The 21,442-nt window shown below is 38.2% G+C and overlaps 1 protein-coding gene and 1 long non-coding RNA gene across 5 annotated transcripts in view; one reads left to right on the forward strand and one right to left on the reverse strand.

The window, feature by feature from the left end:
- Window positions 1-20,537, forward strand: part of LOC116427458 (uncharacterized) — a 267,123-nt gene extending 246,586 nt beyond the window's left edge. For both annotated transcript variants that reach the window (XR_012999112.1, XR_004235071.2), the window contains one exon: window positions 13,858-20,537. This is a non-coding gene — a long non-coding RNA (uncharacterized LOC116427458). The remainder of the gene's footprint in view (window positions 1-13,857) is intronic.
- Calx (sodium/calcium exchanger 3) overlaps window positions 1-21,442 on the reverse strand; it is a 241,357-nt gene that overhangs the window by 207,961 nt on the left and 11,954 nt on the right. The gene's annotated exons all lie outside the window — the stretch shown is intronic.

Raw genomic sequence — 21,442 nt, forward strand, 5'->3', positions numbered from 1 at the left:
CTGTCTCTATTTTCCTCGCTTTCTCTCTATCTTTCTTTCTCTGTCTCTATTTTCCTGGTTTTCTCTCTGTCTTTCTTTCTCTCTGTTTTCCTTATTGTCTCTATGTTCCTGGCTTTCTCTGTCTTTCTTTCTCTCTGTCTTTCTTACTCTGTCTCTATTTTCCTGGCTTTCTCTGTCTTTCTTTCTCTCTGTCTTTCTTACTCTGTCTCTATTTTCCTGGCTTTCTCTCTGTCTTGGTTTCTCTCTGTCTTTCTTTCTCTCTGTCTTTCTTTCTCTCTGTCTTTCTTTCTCTCTGTCTTTCTTACTCTCTGTCTTTCTTACTCTCTGTCTTCCTTACTCTCTGTCTTCCTTACTCTCTGTCTTTCTTACTCTCTGTCCTTCTTACTCTCAGTCTTTCTTACTCTCTGTCTTTTTTACTCTCTATCTCTCTCTCTCTCTGTCTTCCCTTCCCTCTGTCTTTCTTCCTGTTTCTCCCTCTGCGTGTTCCTCTCCGCGTCCCTTACCACTATCTGCCCATCGATTAATCTCTTCCGCCGAATTCGGGGATCGCTGCTCGTAATCCGCCCTCTTTACGAGACGATCACGGGGAATTCTGGATCGTGATAGGAATAAAGGGTGTGCAGTCATTGTACAAACTGGAGTCCATGAATAATTGTGGGCTGGAATAATAGATTCGCTGGCTGCTTGCTTTTTACAAAATGGTACTTGATGTTAAGGATTTCGATTTTTAACCCTAACCGGACCACGATGTGAGTTCGAATGACATTTGAACTTTTTACTGAAATTTTTTGATTATTTCATATTGCAATTCCAAAAGTTTTCTTAGGCTTTGAAAATTTCGGCCCTATAAACAAAAACGATAAGATTTTAATTATTCTCTTCATTCTCATAAATGACTGAGAAACATCGCGGTACGATTCATTACAGAAACACGTGGCGTGATTAGGGTTAAACGTGTTGTGAGAGACTCGACAAAGCTATTTTGTTTGAATATTCGTTAAATCGATGCATTGTACGAAGTTTATTATTAAGTATCAAATTTTCTAGTTTTACTGTAAATCGATTGGTGAGTGAGGGGCACCTCTCGAGTGCAAAGGGTTAATAATCCCGTTGCGTTCCGCTATTAGATTACTTCGAAATATATCACTCTGTACAGAATGATTTACAAACAAATATTAGTGTACGTATCAGTGTAAAATAGGTAAAAACAAAATTCATCGCAGAAGACTTCGCCAAATTTCGGAATTCATTTCCAGCTCAAGCGGTTAATTATTTCTAAACGATCTATGCAGGCCTCATTACATCGCTCGATACCCCGCCATTACACCGGCGCGTCGCGCTCGCTACTCTTCCATTCAGCGGCCACTATCCGCCGCTGACTGTGTTAAAGCGATAAAGCCGCACTTTCCGAAGTCCGACGTGCCGAAATTGAGTTCCCAGAGACTGCGAACTTCGAAGATATTCGGTCACCCCGTACATAATACGGATTTCCATGCTGGTGATAGGCAAACTAATATTAATATTTCAAATCGAAAGAAGAATAAATTGATTTTCAACGTAGTCATTCGATTAAATATTACGCAAAAATTAATTGCGTAAATTACAAACGTATAAATTAACTTCCAAAGTAAATAAGCATTAATTCTCCTAATAAATTGCGAACTTAAATATTCATTCTTGAAGATGAAATACGTACAAACTAATTTTAACCCTTCGACGACGTCAAGCTTTCATATCTCGAAGTTATGAACAAACAATCGATTACCTCTCTTTTCCTCCGGCATGCAAGACTTCACTGTATAATCTAATTTCCCTTGCGAAAGGCTTTCAATACTTCAGAAAATCCTCGCTTCGCGAAGCGTCAAACATAATTCGTTAAAATGCAGCAGAATTGTCCATTCTACTTCAAGTGGAAATTTCATTTGTAGATAATACATTAATAATATCAAAATAATATTTTGCATTCATGAGTAATAACATTAATTGCTATCAAATTAGTCTAGAAATCCTCATCGCGAGTCTAAAACTACTGAGTAATTCAATTGAATTTTCTAATTTTCCAATAGTAACTCCAATATTATGTCTGTTGAGATGTCGATCGATTTAGAATTTAGTTCGCGTATTTTTCAATCAATTTCATTACTCATTTCCCTAAGAACCAATTATTCCTTTTTAATAGAAACACCAAAGAAGTTAGGATAAAATTATATTAACTATATAGAGTAGCAATGTTAATCAAATTATAATATCCTTACATTAATAAAACTATATCCCAACAATTTCGAAGAAACACAACAAAATTGCTCATTCTACCTCAACTGAAAATTTCAATTGAAGATGATACATTAATAATATCAAAATAATATTTTGCATTCATGAGTAATAACATTAATTGCTATCAAATTAGTCTAGACATCACGAGTCTCACTCCTCATTATACAGCAAGCTATTAAACAAACCTTCATTTCGTGGAATAAAAAGGAAACTAGACGGAATCCACGTCAGTCACGTGACAACCCAATACAACCCCGTCAAGATTCAACCCCGAAAACGCAACAGGGCGCCAAAACATTTTTGTCTTCGCGAGCCTAAAAGCGCAAGCTTCGGATTAGCATAATCCCGAATGTAAATTGTTGCCGCGGAAACGGCGAGCGACGGGGGTGCAATTTATACGGCGGCAGTAAACCGTCCCGCGGCGGCTGTAAAGTTGAACCGTGCACTCTTCGAGATCGCGACTGCTAGCCAGCCAAGAGGAAGCGCATACGGTGTCGGTCAAGAGCACCAAACCTGGCCCCCGTGTTAACTCTTTGAACTCTGTAGATTCCAATATCGCACCGGTTATAATATTAAATATTTTAATGAATCTTAACACGGTGGCTCACAGTAAGATATCACGTTAGACAGTGTTGGCTCATTAGACGGTGTGCAGCATGAAATATGTGGCTCGTCGAGTGGTTTGGTAATTAGAAAACATTGCCGTATAGTTGAGAATTAATTTACTTATTGATCGTTTAAATACTTTTATCAATTTTGAGAATTCAGCCGCCAAATGGGAAAGACTGGAAATTACAGCTCCAGTGTGAACGTTTTAAAGAAACTACCCTAAAATTATTCGATTTTCCGCACGTCCAAATTTTGTGCTAAGGAAAATAAGAGATCGAAGAAATGTTATAGCATTTCTAATTTTTGCTAGAAATACTATAAAAATTAGTTGCAGTTGCTGATTACAAAACAACCTGGATAACAAATGTTTCTCCGAGAAATTATTAAAGAAATTCATTTGGCGCTAGGCGAATTGAATTGTAAATCAATTAGAGTCTGAACAGATGCACTCTTGGAGGTTTCTGTAGCGAAATTTTCGAAAGTCAATTGAACTGCTAGTTTTAGTGTTAACACGTTGAACACAAAAGCAGAGAAACAGCGCGGAGCCATAATTTCCCGGCGTCGCGCATTTTTATTCTTGCTTCCTTCTCGAAATGATAAATGCCTGGGGAGCATAACGGAACAGCGAAGGTGATAAATAAATATGAAGTCCCGGAGCTTGGATCGTGGCTGGATTCGCGCGCAACTTAATTTACGGGAATTTTTCATTAAATATACGAAGCCAGTTCGCCGTTCGCGAGATATTTTCGTTTATTTCTGAACACCGAGATGATATGCCGCTCGTTTTGTCCGTGGAACGTTCAGTGAATTGTTTTATAGCTTTGTTGTAAGGCAACGAAACTAAATGAAATTATTAATTATTAATTAACGCGTGCTTTCGCAGCGGTTTCCAATCTTTATGCTGCTACGACTTCCTGAAATAATTTGTTTTCCTATCTTTTAATAGATATAATAATATAGACACGTTTTAAATAATAACTTCATTATTTAACATAAACATTACTTCACTAAATTTCTACTGTTACGATATGAAGTTTATTTATTTGAAGATGTTATGGCGTGAACATTAATTTCTTATAAAATTTCGGTTCGAAACCGCTGTCGATTATTTAAATATTTAAAGATTATATAAATATTTATCTATAAATATAAAAATTAATCTATAAATATTTATAGATTGTTAGCGTAAAGGGTAAAATATAATTCACGGAATATTCGGTATCCCGACGAAGGGAAAAGTTTGAGCAAAGTGTATAGAATTCATACATGAAAATTTCTATTTATTATTCAAATATCATTTATAAAGGAAACACTATTTAGCCTGGATTGTGGTAGAACATACTTGAAAATTTCCTTCCAATATAACTCTCGCTCGTGAAACATAGAAATCTTCGAATATTCGCGATAGCTGAGTCGAGGAAAATGATCCTTCATCACGGCAACGAGGGAAAAAATATCACAAGACTCGAACTGAAAAACTCCGCGGTATCCGTTCCGTTCCCAGACGGTGTCTCGTTGGACAATCATTTATTCGGATCACTGTCACGAACATTCGCCTCCGGGGAGAACCGTTGAAACCGTTAAAACCCTTGAGCGATTCGCGGGACAATTTTCCGAGCGAAAGGGCAGAAAATTTCGCGAGAGCGTTCCGTAACGAAGCTGCACGACGAGGAGTTGTCAAAAGAGACGGAAGCTAAACTCCGCTCGCCGCGAAGATGTGAAATGGAAAATAGAAACCGCGTACTCCGCGGATAAAATGGAAATATCTTACCGAACGAGTTGATGTAATATTTAGAAGAGTCATCTTGAAAGCCAACGCGCACTCCTGAAGACTTCGTGTTTCCTTATGCAAATTGCGACGGTGTACATATTTAAATTTCGCGCTGGCAAACCGACTTGTCCGACCATTTTTTCGGGAAGCCACGTGATCCACGGAACAGTATTCTTGCGATATTGTTTCCGCTATAACAGTTACGATTTTGAAATATAAATTAACCCTTTATGGACGAAGATTCTTCGAAATATACGAAAGCTCCAGCAGATGAAGTTAAATTATATATCGATTGCTTAACACTGTTCCTACCGCGACCAGTCGAATGACTGAATCGCCTTTACACTTCGCGACTTTTTCTAAAATATATGTATAAAACATTCTTCAATATTCACTCCTTTTTTGTTGTTTATTTTCTGAGAAGAATTTGTATCTTTTTGTAATAGCATTCTCTCAAAGACTCAATTCCGATACTATAAAGTCGTTAAGAACGAAAGGTAATGCAGTTGCGGCATGGTTTTAGCCAAAAAGTGCCTTTCAGGGACTGCTTTACGGTACTTCCAAGCGTTTGCAGTCCCCGCTCGCCTATCGGCCACGGTAAAATCGGTAAAATCCAAATGTCGGAGATGGCCTTTGCAGGTATTTTTCAATATCCTAGATTTAGCCGGGATAAATGCATGGATTTTATATAAAGAATCCACGGGAGAAGAGATTTCGAGGCAGGAATTTTTCTTTCAATTGCCAGAAGAACTTGCCATTGAATATCAGAAAGAACTAGAGTTGGGCAGAGAAAATCAAGCAACACCCGTCACAAATACAAGTGCAGGTTCACGCGAACGGAAACCATGCCAAATAAGGTATTGCACAAACAATAAGACTAACGAAATCTGTCTAAAATGTAAAAAGTACGTGTGTGGGAAATGTACAATCGACAAACCTATTTGTAAAAAGTGCGGTGGAAACGAATAAAATGTAAATTATATACTTCTGAATAAAAGAAACTATATTTGTATACTGTCAAATTGGCTATTATCATCATTCTATATTAAAAAATATAAGTTGTGCTAAAGACCAGTCATTTGACCGGTCGCGGTAGGAATAGTGTTAAAAGAAGCAATTGGAACAATTTCCTTGGGCTTGAAAGTGTTGAGGTAAAATAACATTGTTTGCTAATCTCAGAATTAAGAAATGAAAAGCATCACTCGTTACAACTCGTTAGTCCGATTAAATAAGAAATGATGAGCATAAAATTAATCGTTACACAAAACGAGTGTTACTTTGTATCAGAAACTAAAAGTAACTAATATGCGTTATTTGTACATATCTCTTCGTTTAAATAAATCTTTTTGTATTCGGTGCGAATACGATATACATTTACACTTTGATCTAACGAAAATAAAACTTAAATACAATACTGTGGCAATGGATGTATTTGAGTGATGAATGTGTGTGCAATAGATGAATGACGCGACTGTGTGTGTGAACGCGTTTTGAATGAATGTTCAAAGCGTAGGAATATTCTAGATTATATTGATTTTCTCCATATGTTAATAATGTTCTTTTTTTTAAGAATCTAGGATATTTCAAATACATGTGAAGTTAATGCATGGTGATGAAAGAATGTTCTAGAAAGTGTGTGAGTGAGACAAGAGCATCTGAGTATATAAATAGTGTGTGCGTTGTTTAACTTAGTTAGTGTTTTATTGTGAGCTGTGATGAAATAATTATACTGTTTCAAATAAGATTCTCTTTCTCCTACAATACTGCAACAAGTAACACCCGCATATTTATCACGCTCGAATAACGTTATCATAGAAATAAACGGAATGACTTTGAACTCTCTTACTGGAAACAATATTCGTCTTATAATTAAATAAAAGGCAATAATAGTAATAGTCGTTTCCGTAGCGGTTGCTCCCTTGAGCCCCTTGCAACGCATGGTGAGAGTGGTGAGCTGGAATTTTGGTTGGAATTAGCATTCGTTGAGGACCTGTATAATGTGTGAGAATATGAAAATACGGGCGTGGGAGAACAGGAAGATCGGAGTGTGGGAAAATAGGGAAATGGGAGGTATGGAAACTGTGGGACAGAAGGATATGAAAATGCGAAAATTGTAAAGTAGGGCGATACGAAAATATGAAAACTGTGAAATGGGGCGGTATGAAAATACGAAAATTTTCAAACAGGACGATAGGAAAATATGGAAAGTGTAAAACAGAACGATATGAAAATATGGAAAGTGTAAAACAGAAAAATATGAAAATATGGAGAGTGTAAAATAGAAAAATATGAAAGTATGATAATACGAAAATTAAAATAGGAAAATGGGAAACGGCGTCGCGAAAATTGGGAAACAGGGAAACATGAAAACTACGAAATAGGAAAATGCGAATTAGAAGAACGGGAAAATGAGAAATAGGAAACGGCGACGCGAAAATTGGGAAACATGAAAATTGCAAAACAGGAAAATGGAAAATGGCAATGCGGAGCATCACAAGACAGAAAAATCAAAAACCATGAAAACCTGAAAACTGAGAAACTAAGAAATTGAAAAATTGAGAACAATGAAATAGATCTCCATTAGAAAGCTAGAGAAACACAAATTGAATTTCTGAATCCTCGCAAAACACTATCGCGCCACACCTCGAGCGAAACGAGAATATAAGAACATCCTGCGCGAAGCAGTTCGCCGGGAACTATGGTACAAACTCTCCATCACTGTCGTTAGCGAAGCTGTCAACGAGAGGCCCGACATCTCTGGCAGCTCAGTTGACTGCGCGTTGCATGTAAATTGCAGGAATTAAAGGCCGGAAGGGTGGAACGAGTTCCTCGACACGTCTCAGCCCGAAGAAAAGGGCAACCTCTCGCGTAAAAGTTCGCGACGAACGAGAATTCCGCCGCGGCGCGACCTCGAACTTTCGACCTCGAACACTTTCAGCTTCCGGGCGAAGTTTCCGCACCATCGGCGAACTTTCCCGATCCGACGGCCCTTTAATGAGCGCCGGCGTCATTAGATCGCATCAAAGCAGCTTCCTCGCGGGGCGGTTCGTTGCGCGTGGATCGCCGCGTTCGCGCTGGAATTGTCTCTTCTCGAGGATCCTGTATCGATTCCGGAATCCCTTTGCGCGGTAGAGTATCGATGTTCGTTCGCGAGCTAGGAGTTTCGAAGACATTCGAGAAGAAAGGGTTTTCTCCTTTGGATCGATTAACGTTGATCATCTTTTAGTGGAGCGGAAGTAGAAGATATTAACCCTTTGCGGACGAATGTCGGCGTTTTGCTGAGATCGAACTTCCATGTTTGGAATACCTAATTGTAAACAAATGATTTAACTACTCGAACAGCAAGATATCATTACATAGTTTCCTTATTCTCTATGATTTAAGCGTTCGGTGTTTAATTCAGCCGAATTTGCAAAAGGTTTTTCGTTATTGTTTTGTGTTATTTGTAACATTTCTATGTTATAAATAATGCCATCCATCGCGGTGAAATTCAGTTTGATGAACGTGCAATGATAATAATCCAATTCAGTCAGATGATTTAAATTTCTTCCATTTTGTGTATTTTGACGTTATTGACAAGTGGACGTAGGAAATGGGAAAAAATGGGAATAGGAATATTGAGAAATGGGAATGGAAATATTAGGAATGTAAATAGAAGATATTAGACAATGTAAATAGAGATATTATAAATAGAAAGAGAAAATATTGAGATATGGAAGTATTAGAAATATAAATAGAAGCTATTGGGAAATGGAAATATAAATTTTATAAGTAGAAAGAGAAAATATTGAGATATGGAAGTATTAGAAATATAAATAGAAGCTATTGGGAAATGGATAAATCTTATAAATAGAAAGAGAAAATGTTGAGAGGAAATGGAAATATAGAAAGGAATAGGAATAGAGAATATTGAGAAGTGGAAATAGAAACATAGAAAAAAATAGAGATATTGTAAATGCAAAGAGAAAATATTGAGAAGTGAAAATGATCATATACAAAGAAGTAGGAATATAAAATATTGAGAAGTGGAAATATAAATATCGGAAGAAATAGGAATATAAAATATTAACACGTGGAAATAGAAACATAGGAAAGAGTAGAAAGTATTGAGACATGAAAATATAAATGCGATGGTACGATATAGAAGCATGACATTCTTTTCTACCATGCACAGAATCATCATTAACACAACCAACCCCTTAAACTGACTATTGAGAATTTCATTACAAAACCTACGTGAATTTAGTAACACGTTCGCGGACAGTACAAATCTTAATGATCCGTAAAAATAGAAAAAAATGCGAATGCCGTACTCCGAGGGTTAAAGTGCATAATAATTCCAAAAATTAAGGCTATAGAATGAAATTAATAACAATGTGACCTATTAATTTCGATGTCACAGCATTCATATCATTTTGCATCGCAATGAAAACGAAAGTATGGAACGTGTTAAGGTTTGAATCGGTTCAAATTTCAGCTTAGGTATTACTTAGTCAGCTTCTTTAATGATTCTTCGAAGAGGTATTCATCATTTTGAGCCATCTGGTAGTTCTACTGTTAACAGAACAATGTTTCCAGTTCCCGAATCCAGCGTGAAATTTCTTGTTTCCCCGTTTCTATCGGAACACGCCGCACGCCACACGTCCCAGACAAATATTCGAATCGATAAGCTGCGCGAAGCCGACTGCCGGCTGGTTTTCGTTCGTGTTTTCTTCCACGGTGACGCTCGAAAATCGAATGACAACTAAAGGGATCAAAGTTTCAGCCGGTCGCGCGTGTGCAACCCGATGCGTAGCACCGGGTTGCTAGGAAGACTACGAGGCCAACGGCGCAACCATTTTTTCGCGACTATACCTTCTGTCAATTCATCTTCAACGATATTTTCACCAAATTCGTTGACAATTAATTCTGAAAATATTAACCAAGGTTTTAAAGAAAAATTCAATAAGTAATGATCTTATTTGGTTTCTTTGGATTGAAACTGTATATCATTTTTTAACATTTTTCCGCGACTATACCTTCTGTCGATTCATCTTCAACGATATTTTCACCAAATTCGTTGACAATTAATTCTGAGAATATTAACCAAGGTATTAAAGAAAAATTCAATAAGCAATGATCTTATTTGGCTTCTTCGGATTGAAACTGTGTATCATTTTTTAACATTTTTCCGCGACTATACCTTCTGTCGATTCATTTTCAACGATATTTTCATCAAATTCGTTGACAATTAATTCTGAGAATATTAACCAAGGTTTTAAAGAAAAATTCAATAAGCAACGATCTTAATCGATTCCTTCGGATAGAAACTATATGTTTGTTCCTTATCAATTCTGACGTTTCATAATAGGCACACGTAGACATAAATTAAATTGTTGTTCAAACATTGTCAAACCATTATCACAATTAACCCTTTGCACTCGGAAATCTTTCATTAGAAACGAACTTATAGAACATACATAAGTCAAGAAACAAAGTAATTATTTCAATATTCCATATATTTATTACACGAAGCTTAATATTGTAAGACTTTCTAATTATATATATATATATCAAAACAAATGATGCCTGAGAGTCACCTCTCGCAAATGAATAATCGAAAAATAACAACATTAGCCAAGCCATTGACAAGTCGAATAAAAAGGTAAAGAATTCTACATTGACTACAAATACATCTAATGCAATTCTAATAAATCAACGTGAACAATACTAACAATAATTATCATCAAACTTCACCTGAATCTTCATCCCCTATACAGAATTCCTACTTTCTCCTCCAACCTCGCAACCGCTCAAGCATTACAAACCACTCATCGAAAGAGCAATTATAAAACATCGAACGAATCTCTCCACATCCAAGGTTCCGAATAACCTTGGAGCCAACTTTATTTCATTTCCCATCTTCCCGAGACGGAAACGCAGCTGAAACCGATCCGCCCGATCCTCGGAGGACGAACCAGATCGAGCGAGAAGGGATTGCATCCGGTTGCCCGGGGCAACGGTACACCGCGTCCTCCCCCAAATGTTCGAAAACGAACAGAGAGGTGCACGTTGTTCGGCTGTTTTGAAGTTTACATAGGGGCGAAGAAGGGCGAGAAGATACGAGGGTGTTTAGCGCTCGAGGAGCGAACGGGGTTGCTCGCGGGACGCGGGCAAGGGGCAGCGGGGCTGCAACACAACGCATTCAGCTGGCTTCCCTCCCCCTATTGGCCCATTTACGAGCTCGCTGCTTTCTTTCTTTCTTTCTTCCCTCTCCCCCACTTTTTCCGACCGTTCTTTCCTACCTTTCTTTCGCGTGTCACCATTGTCACGGCGGAAACGGGAATCGGAAAACGGTCGCCGAGTTTTTCGGATTTACTTTGCGACGACCTTCAACCCCTCGCCTTGTGAATCCTTCCGCGACTGAGCTCGTCGTTGATAGTTTATTAGGGAGAACAGGATTTAACACGTTCAGTGCCGCATGTTTGTATTGAGAAAAATGTACAAAACTAGGAATTTTTTCCGAACGTTTCATTGTGAAAATAATCTAATATCAAATTATGTGAAATGCGTTATTATTATTGCAGATTCATCTTAGCGTTGGGTAGTACTACTAGTAATACAGAAAAGTTTTTAAATAATCATCGTTTGATTGAAGAAATTGTAGTAGTTCGATTTGGTTGAGGTCACCCCCGCGGCATGCGTGTTAATTACAGCACTTGGAGAGTTAACGTTAGATATTAAAGGTTAGATATTGATGATAGAGAGGTAACATTTGATTCGTAATAAAAATGAACGAATAACAGCTAAATTTGTCAGATTCGATTGAAAATTTCTATCGAGTCTGACACGATTTATAGAAAGGGTTGATTTGTACTCGGATGAAGGAAGCAACGTTCAGATTTGTAACATTTGCTTTGGAATTCTCGTCGTTATGCGAATTATCGAGTGCAAGTTTCAAAGAGGATATAATTACGACAGAAGGAGTTCCTTAACCAGTTAACTGTGTTCGACGAATATACGCGTCGTAGTAAAGCTTGACACGACACTAATTTTATATTTTCACATAAACATGTAATTCTTCTTTGCTTCGCTGTGATCTCTCATTAAAATATACTCTACGCGCGTTCGTCCCGCGTTCGACGAGTACACGCTACATTCTTCGATTTTACTGCGCGCAGAACGAGAGATTTTTCCAAGTAAACGCCACAGTTGACTGGTTAATATAACGAGCACTGGATTTTCAATATTTCATTAATTCTTATTTCGCGCGATGTCGCGCTCGCGAATTCACCGTCTTCGGCATTCCGCTCGGAATGTTACGTCGTATCAAGATATTGCAATCGCGAGGATCGCCGTGGAAAGTAATGAAGATATCGGAATGAAAGTGTAACCGTCCGAGAGTTCGAAGATTATTGGAGATCGTATCTGTCGAATAGTTCCGAGCGCGCGTGGTACGACGGGAACTGGATCACGGGAGATAACGAGATAATATTGATATCGGAGGAAGTATCTTGCGTTCTGTTGCGATTTGAATTTCATTTCGATATGGTCGACGCGAATATACACTATTGTACGAGCTCGTGTCAACCCTCTATGGGCCGAATTTTTGTTCATGATTATAACGATATCGATGCAGTACAGCATAATCAGATATCCGCATATCGATATGAATTAACAATGTATTCAATAGTTTCGATAATTTCATCGAACGAATATATTTTGCAACTTTCAAGCTACAATGATAAACTTTCACGCCTGAGCGTTTAGAAGTCTGTTACTTCATTTTATTCATTTTATTCGTCATTTTATTTACTTCTTTTTATTCATTTTATTTACTTCATTTTATTCATTTTATTTACTCTATTTTATTTACTTCATTTTATTCATTTTATTTACTTTGTTTTATTTACTTCATTTTATTCATTTTATTTACTTTGTTTTATTTACCTAGTTTTATTTACTCCATTTTACCCATCACTGTCTGCAAAATGAAAGAAATCAACAAGACGCCAATATACCAATACGTAACTTCAAAGTTACACGGGCCCGCAAAAGGTTAAATTTCATTTTGCACTCAATTCGGAACCGTCCAACGTGAATTCACATCACTATTACACAAGCGGAAATGCAAAAATCTTTAAAAGAATCAAAGGAAACACGGCATTTTCGAAATTTCGCCGGCCATTTTATCCGCGAAGCATATCACGCGTTAACCGTTGCCAGGCACTGGGAACGATTCATCGCGGATCAACGAAAATTCCGTTTCGCGTGATAGAAACGACGTGTTTCCGTTTCATCGCCGCTTCCTCTCGCGGAATGTCAACGTGGAAATAGCAGAGCGGGCGCGGCGCGCTAGGATAATACAACATTCCAGAGGCCCCGTGAATCTGGCTGGTATAATTTTCCGCGAATACGCGAATTGAAGCGACGGCGGGCTCCCCGCTCGTATAAGTTACACCAGATGCGCATGATCTTCCGTGAAATGTCATAACTTACGGAATTACGGGGCGCGTCTCGCGTTTCGTGCGTTGCAGCTCGCGGTCCCGTGAAATTCCTCGATGTTTCCACGTCCGGTGCGACGATGCTTCTTAACCGTTTGACCCCTGAGGACCGCTGTCGCTCCTTTTTATCGTTCGAAATTAATTCGCTCTATTTGCAAAAAGGGAATTCACGCGCTTTGCACAACAAACCACTCGTGTAAAGGATCGTAAAAAATTATTTGTGTTAATTCGACTGAATTATAAGTGCCTTTTACTAATTTTATCCACAAAATGAATTGAAACTAATTTAAGTAAATACATGGCTACTTTTAAAAGTTTCTGTTGTTGCAACGCATATAATGAATTATGAAATTAAATATAATAAAATTATAAAATCAAATATGATAGAATTATAAAATTAAATATAATAAAACCATAAAATTAAAATTATAATATTTAGAAACCATTCCCCAAAGAACTTTACCATTGTTCAAACAAAGTTTCAATGACAAGTAACGTGTCAAACCGGTTTCCTTCTATAAAATGCACACTTATTTAGTTACACCATCCACAAACACAAAATCCCATCGTGTTTCCTAAATTCTCAACGATAAAAGGAATACATCACCCGGCGAACAGCAAAGGAAACAGTGCGCCAAAGGGTTAACCGGCTTGTTCCCATCGAGAACCCAATGACCCGTGACCGAGCAACGTTTTTATTCATCGAGACTCGTTTTCCAGGGGATGGAGAGCTGCAGGGAGCAAGACCGACCGATAAACGCCAAATCCACTTCCGTGCCATTCGTCCGTGGACTCGCGAGGCGTGCATTTTCGTGGACGTGACAGGAGCCGAACGGAAGAAGCTGGCCGTCGATCGAGAGCTACCGGAGAAGCTCGGTTAATGGAGCCGTAAAGTTAAGACCACACAGGCGCTGCGATCTCACGAACGCGAAAGCCATTATCGTTGTCCACTGCCCTCGATTCCGTCGCGTTTCCCAGCATTCCGTTGTTCTACACGGCCTAAAACGCCGAAATCATGGCCAAAAGTCGACAAATGTTTGACTATTGCAATCTTATTTCTCTAATTACAGCCTTGACATTTCGAATTTCCATGAAAACCGGGGTCTATCGATTATGTTCGTGATGAATGTTTGCAAAATGTTATTACAAACCTCTGATTAGCACTATGATTCCGCGCATGGCCTTAAAATCGATAAATGTTTAACCATTGCAATCTTATTTTTCTAATTACAGCCTTGAAATTTCGAATTTCCATGAAAACCAGGGTCTATCGACTATGTTCGTGATAAATGTTTGCAAAATGTTATTACAAACCTCTGATTAGCACTATGATTCCGCGCATGGCCTCAAACGCCGACATCATGGCCGAAGTCGACAAATGTTTGACCATTGCAATCTTACTTCTCTAATTACAGCCTTAACATTTCGAATTTCCATGAAAACCGGGGTCTATCGACTATGTTCGTGATAAATGTTTGCAAAATGTTATTACAAACCTCTGATTAGCACTATGATTCTTATATTGAACGATCAATTGGGTTTTCTATGTCTTCCTTCTGTTTCTGCTTCCACTAAGAAACATTCATCATCTAATTTGTGCATCTCTGTTTCGTATTTGACTAATCATCGTAGGAAATGTGATGGCATGGTTAGCGCTGACATTTCCCTACTCGATATTCCCTAATAAAATCGTTGACACGCGTTTCCTGAAGAAATATTTCAAAACCCGACCAACGAACGCGATTCACTGTCGCGCAATCACGAATTTTCGATAAACAAAGCGCAATGGCGGAAGAACGTCCGTATTAAATTTAATTAAAAATACCTGTCGTCGGCCTCTCGTCAACGACGTTTGTTTTTATTCCTTTTTCCCCCCCATTTTTTGTCTCGTTTTGTTTCCTGCGCGCGCGTGTGTGTGTGTGTTTTTTTTATTTTGTTCGGTCTCTTCGCTGTTTCGCTGTCGCCCGCGTTTCGTCGTTTTTCCATTTATTTATCGCCGAGCGGGATCGTAATTTCGTTAGCCGGGGGTCCGGTTGACGGATGAAAAAAAAAGGGAAAAGAAATGTCTCGATCCACGAGACCGGAGACGTTAATTGTTTCATCGATAATGGAACGGCGCAGGCGACGCTCGAGATTTCCTCGCGTGATTCCGCGGGTTAGACCTTGCGATTTTCTTCTCGGCCGAGATCGCGCGGTAGATCTTGCTATCGATGATCTGCGAGAACGGAGAAATCATCGATTCGTTGCGGAAATTCGGAAGCTAGGTCGAAAATGGAGTGCTTATAGCGTTTACAATTGATTTATTATTTCTTCGATCAACGATCTGGGAATCGTCTTCCAGTTACTCCATATTTACGAATCATTCGATTTACATGCAACAAATAACATTGATGTCTATCGTTATCTTATTGTACCCGATGTGCCTGCATTTAGATTATTATAACAAGCATTCGGGTGATACATATCATCCGAAAGATTAGCGCCCTCGATTGTGTAATTTTTCGATGTAATTTTTCGTCGACGCAATTTACATCCAAGTGAAGTTCGAAATTAACGAAGCTTCGGCTAGAAATTATCAAAGGAATATTGATAACTGTCAGGTAGAATATTAAATATATTATATAACTAATCCGAAAACCTTCGTTACGTGTCCCGTTCGTAATTGCACCGCGCCCAACGTGTTTTTCTCGACGTAAGACCGTACTAGTTTATTTTTTTCCTTCCCTCCGCCTTTTTTTTTTATTTTCCCCGGTTTCCGTCCCAGAGACGCCACCCTTGGGTCTATTCGCGGACGTTATTTTCCTTTCTCTTCACGCGCGACAACCGCCTCCGATCGATCCGCGGTTTATTCCGACATCGTGAATCGCGAGGTCTGATCTGATTCTTTCTGAGATCGATCGAAGGTCGGCATGGAAAGTGAAAGCGGCGCGCCCGTTCGAAAATACTCGCTTCGTTCGACGGGCAACGAACTTTTCTCGAGGGACACGTGACTTTCGCGCCAGGAATTCGTGGCGCGAGATCGTTTCAACCGTGGTCCACGGAACAATATTCTTGCGATATTGTTTCCGCTGTAACAGTTACAATTTTGAAATATAAATTAACCCTTTGTGGAGGAAGATTCTTCGAAATATACGAAAGCTCCAGCAGATGAAGTTAAATTATATATCGATTGCTTAACACTATTCCTACCGCGACTAGTCAAACGTGTGTTTTTAAAATTTCGATTAGAATTTCCTATAGACAACGTAATTGAATCGCCTTTACACTTCACAACTTTTTTTAAAATATATGTATAAAACATTCTTCAATATTCACTCCTTTTTTTGTTGATTTTCTGAGAAGAATTTGTAGTCTGTCTTACCTACCACGACCGGTCGTTTGACCGGTAGAACGATTTACATCTTTTTGTAATAGTATTCTCCCAAAGACTCAATTCCGAAACTATAAAGTCGTTAAGAACGAAAGGTAATGCAGTTGCGGCATGGTTTTAGCCAAAAAGTGCTTTACGGTACTTCCAAGCGTTTACAGATCTCGCTCGGCTATCGGCGTCGGTAAAATCAGTAAAATCTAAATGTCGGAGATGGCCTTTGCACGTATTTTTCAATATCCTAGATTTAGCCGGGATAAATGCATGGATTTTATATAAAGAATCCACGGGAGAAGAGATTTCGAGGCAGGAATTTTTATTTCAATTGCCAGAAGAACTTGCCATTGAATATCAAAAAGAACTAGAGTTGGGCAAAGAAAATCAAGCAACACCCGTCACAAATACAAGTACAGGTTCACGCGAACGGAAACCATGCCAAATAAGGTATTGCACAAACAATAAGACTAACGAAATCTGTCTAAAATGTAAAAAGTACGTGTGTGGGAAATGTACAATCGGCAAACCTATTTGTAAAAAATGCGGTGGAAACGAATAAAATGTAAATTATATACTTCTGAATAAAAGAAACTATATTTGTATACTGTCAAATTGGCCATTATCATCATTCTATATTAAAAAATATAAGTTGTGCTAAAGAGCAGTCATTTGTCTAGTCGCGGTAAGAATAGGTATACTTGGAGTGTCGGTAGGAACAGTGTTAAATAATAGAAAGAAAGTTGAGTAATTGAATCATTTGTTTGCGACCTACTTTTCCAAATATGAACATTTCGTCTCGCCGAATGTCGACGTTCGTCCGCAAAGAGTTGAATAAATGGAGAATTTTCATTGTGTGCACTGGTTTCGATCTGACATGGGAAAGGAGTATAGATCGGCTTTGATCAGACGCGAGGCGAGAACGTTGTCGCTCGTCAAACTTCCATACAACCGAAATTGTTCTATTAACCCTCTGCATTCCAGAAGTTTTTCACTGGAAGTACTCCATATTTTCTAATCAGATGCAGATGACATTTCCTGACATTGAGTTGACGAGAAATCGCAGGTGCATCGAGGGAGAAAGCTATTTTCTTTCAATATATTGGTGCATAAACACATTATATTATTCTGTTATTTTCAGTATTATTAGTAAGAAGCATTGTTTTCGCTGCTCCCTATAAACTAACGATTCTTCAAAATGCATTTCGAATCGAACATTACGATAACACAGAGTTACCGAGAAAAAACTGCAAAAGAAATTCGGAGCGCAAAGGTTAACGCCTCGCGCTGGAAAGACAAAGATGTTTTTCAATAATTGATCGATAATTCCTCTGATAGGGTCAACGGAATTTGACAATAACTATAACATTCGCAATATTGAATTCGTCGATATTTCCGAATCTTCTAAAGACCAGAGGAACCGTCTCGAAATCACGAGAAAGATAATCAAAGAATAATCGACGAACATAGAATGGAAGAATAATTCGAAAGCAATCAAGAAGTAATCAAAAGAGAATCAAAGAACGATCAAGATACTCTCGAAAGATAAATCGGCACTAACCGAAGATCGCGTGATGATCCCCGATACGTCATCCGGACCGTGTCGCGTGCTCGTCCGCGATTTCCGCGCGCGAGCATCGAGCATCGTTTCACGGTCTAATTGTTAGACACCATGCCGAGATTGATAATCATCGATCGCGTCGCGATAACGGCCGATTGCCCGTTTACACACGCCCCGGGCTCGTCGGAATTATGCAACGTTTATCTATCGCGATCGAACGCGACGCGCCCTATTTAAATTCCATTAATCCGCGCCGCGGGCAACGGGCAATATTCGAGTCGACGGTTTTTCGCGGTGATTTACATACATTCCGCCGTTCCCGCGGCGAAATCAAAGAACTTCCGGTAGGATGAGGATAGTGCGAATTCTTGTTCAACACTAGGTTCACGGAACGCGTCGATTCGACGCAGATTGAATTTTATAAACATTATTCGGTGAATGTTTCAATCGGTTTTCGTTGATCGAATTACACGAATATGAATCCGGATTGTATATTTCTACATCTACAATTTCCGAAATCTAAATGAACGAATATCAACTTCCCCGGGAATAATAAAATAAACTGTAGAATAAATGCCCGTAAACCTAGCGTTGAATTCACACGAGGCTCTTCTTTTCGGAATGAACAGCTGTTTCGCAACATTTGGACGTTAATGTTGTTATTGAATGAAATTATTCATTGACGCATACTCGACATTAACAGGTAACAGTGGGAAATTAAGAATTTATGGAGTGAGAATGTTACAATATAATGTAAATGCATACGTGGTGGAATAATGAGAGACAGAGAGTTAAATTTGACGTTTGAAATGTCACTCAACAATTAGTTCCTTTAATGGAGCTTCGAAGCTATTTAAATTTCCAGAAATAGATCACGGTTTGTATATTTAGGATCAGATTGTTAAATCTTTGTAAACCTATCGGCTATCCAATCTATACGTCAAATCAAATGCTTGTTGAATCAATCTAAATCTATTAATTATCTAATCTATATGAGAATCAAATGATTCTTAAATCTATCTAAATCTATTAGCTATCCAATCTATACATGAAATCAAATGCTTGTTGAATCAATCTAAATCTACTAGCCATCCAATCTATATAAAAATCAAATGATTCTTGAATCCATCAGTTAAATCTATTAGCTATCCAATCTATACATCGAATCAAATGATTCTGAAATCTATCTAAATCTATTAGCTATCCAATCTATACATCAAATCAAATGCTTGTTGAATCAATCTAAATCTATTAATTATCTAATCTATATAAGAATCAAATGATTCTGAAATCTATCTAAATCTATTAGCTATCCAATCTATATAAAAATCAAATGATTCTTGAATCCATCAGTTAAATCTATTAGCTATCCAATCTATACATCAAATCAAATGGTTCTCGAATCTATTAGCTTCTATACATATTCTGGTATTCGCATTTTCTACGATTTGTTGCATTCGATAAAATATTGTGCAGCTCGCTAGTAAAACAAACGTTGATTGTGAACGCGTTAAAAAAATATTCGTCGCTCTGTCTCGTCTCCGTGGCAAGTTCTACGGTTTTGACAGTGAAACGACCAAACGTTCTCGCCGCGCGCCGCGTCGGGAATTCGGTCGATCTGATTACGCGATCTGATTCCGATTATACGCTTCTCGTTCCGTTCGTACACACCCTATGATTAATTAATGGATCGGCCTGGACCGAGCGGTTCTGAATAAACGCGCCGTCTCGCTGGGAAAACGGGAATCGGACTTTGAAATGGAATCTTCTAATTAGACGAGGTTCTTTGGAGGACGTCGACGTTATTTGACTTCGTTTTGCTTGCGTTTTATGGGGAACGCGGATATAATATGAAGATCAGGCGAGATTCATTATAGTGAATCGAACTTTGAAATGGAATCTTGGGATTACGGAGGTTCTTTGGAGGATATCGGTGTTAGTTCAGTTCGGTTTGTTTGTGTTTTATTGGGAATGCGGGTGTAATGTAAAGATTAGGAGAGATTTCTGTATGGAGATTGCTGGAGTAACTTTTGTTTTGTTTGTAGTTCGTGAAAAATGTAAAGCTCTGAATTCTCAAATTTCCGAATGTTCAAGTGTTCTGATGTTCTGATATTCTGATGTTCTGATGTCCAAATGTCCAAATTTCCAGATTTCTAAATTTCTAAATTTCTAAATTTCCGAATGTCCAAACCTTCAAATTTCCAAATTTCCAAATTATCAAATTACCAAATTACCAAATTACCAAATTACCAAATTACCAAATTATCAAATTATCAAATTACCAAATTTCCAAATTTCCAAACCTTCAAATATTCAAATTTTTAAATTTTCAAAAGTTCAAACCTTCAAACATTCAACTGTCCAAACGCCCAAATATTCAAATTTTCAAACGCAAGCGTTCTACTATCCAAACGTCCAAATATTCAAATATTCAAATATTCAAATATTCAAATATTCAAATATTCAAACGTCGAAATATTCAAATATTCAAATATTCAAATATTCAAATATTCAAACATCCAAATATTCAAATATTCAAATATTCAAACATCCAAATATTCAAATATTCAAATATTCAAATATTCAAATATTCAAATATTCAAATATTCAAATATTCAAACATCCAAATATTCAAATATTAAAATATTCAAATATTCAAACATCCAAATATTCAAATGTTCAAATGTTCAAATTTCCAAACCTTCAAACATTCAACTGTCGAAACGTCCAAACGTTCAAACGTCCAAACGTCCAAATTTCCAAACATTCAAACGTTCAAACGTCCAAACATCCAAATTTCCAATCATTCAAACATTCAAATTTCCAATCCAAAATGATCAACCCAAACCAAAGCGTCCACCCACTATAATAATCAAACTATATCATCAAACTCAACGCCTAAATACATCTCTCTCCAAGAGTAAAATAATCCACTCCGAAACTCGTGTTCGCCGGTTCCCCAGTAGCGGCGCGTGTCGAGGGCACAGAACAATCGAGAGCTGAGCACCCATTCGTCGAACAGGTTATCCGGTCGCGCGCAATAATAGGCGACGACCGCGTCTTCGATAAGCATCTCGGTTGGCCGTATTTCGAATCGCCTAATTGCAAGGCTGCCCGATCAGATTAGCCGCGGCCCGCGCGTTCTGGAAACACAGAAATGACTGGACGTTTCGAGCTGGCCGCAGCCATGGCGATCCGATTAACTCCTCGTCCTATGATTACTTCGATAACTGCCCTCGATAGGATAACTTTATCCTTAACACCTCGCTGACCGGTGAATTCGCTTACAAAAAACACCTTTAACCCCTTGCCTTACAATATCGTGTCAGACTCGAAGCAAAGATTTCTAATATCATTTAACGCTAGACGACCCATTTCGTGTC

The sequence above is a fragment of the Nomia melanderi genome, chromosome 8 (assembly GCF_051020985.1).
Source record: "Nomia melanderi isolate GNS246 chromosome 8, iyNomMela1, whole genome shotgun sequence".
NCBI classification, from domain to species: domain Eukaryota; kingdom Metazoa; phylum Arthropoda; class Insecta; order Hymenoptera; family Halictidae; genus Nomia; species Nomia melanderi.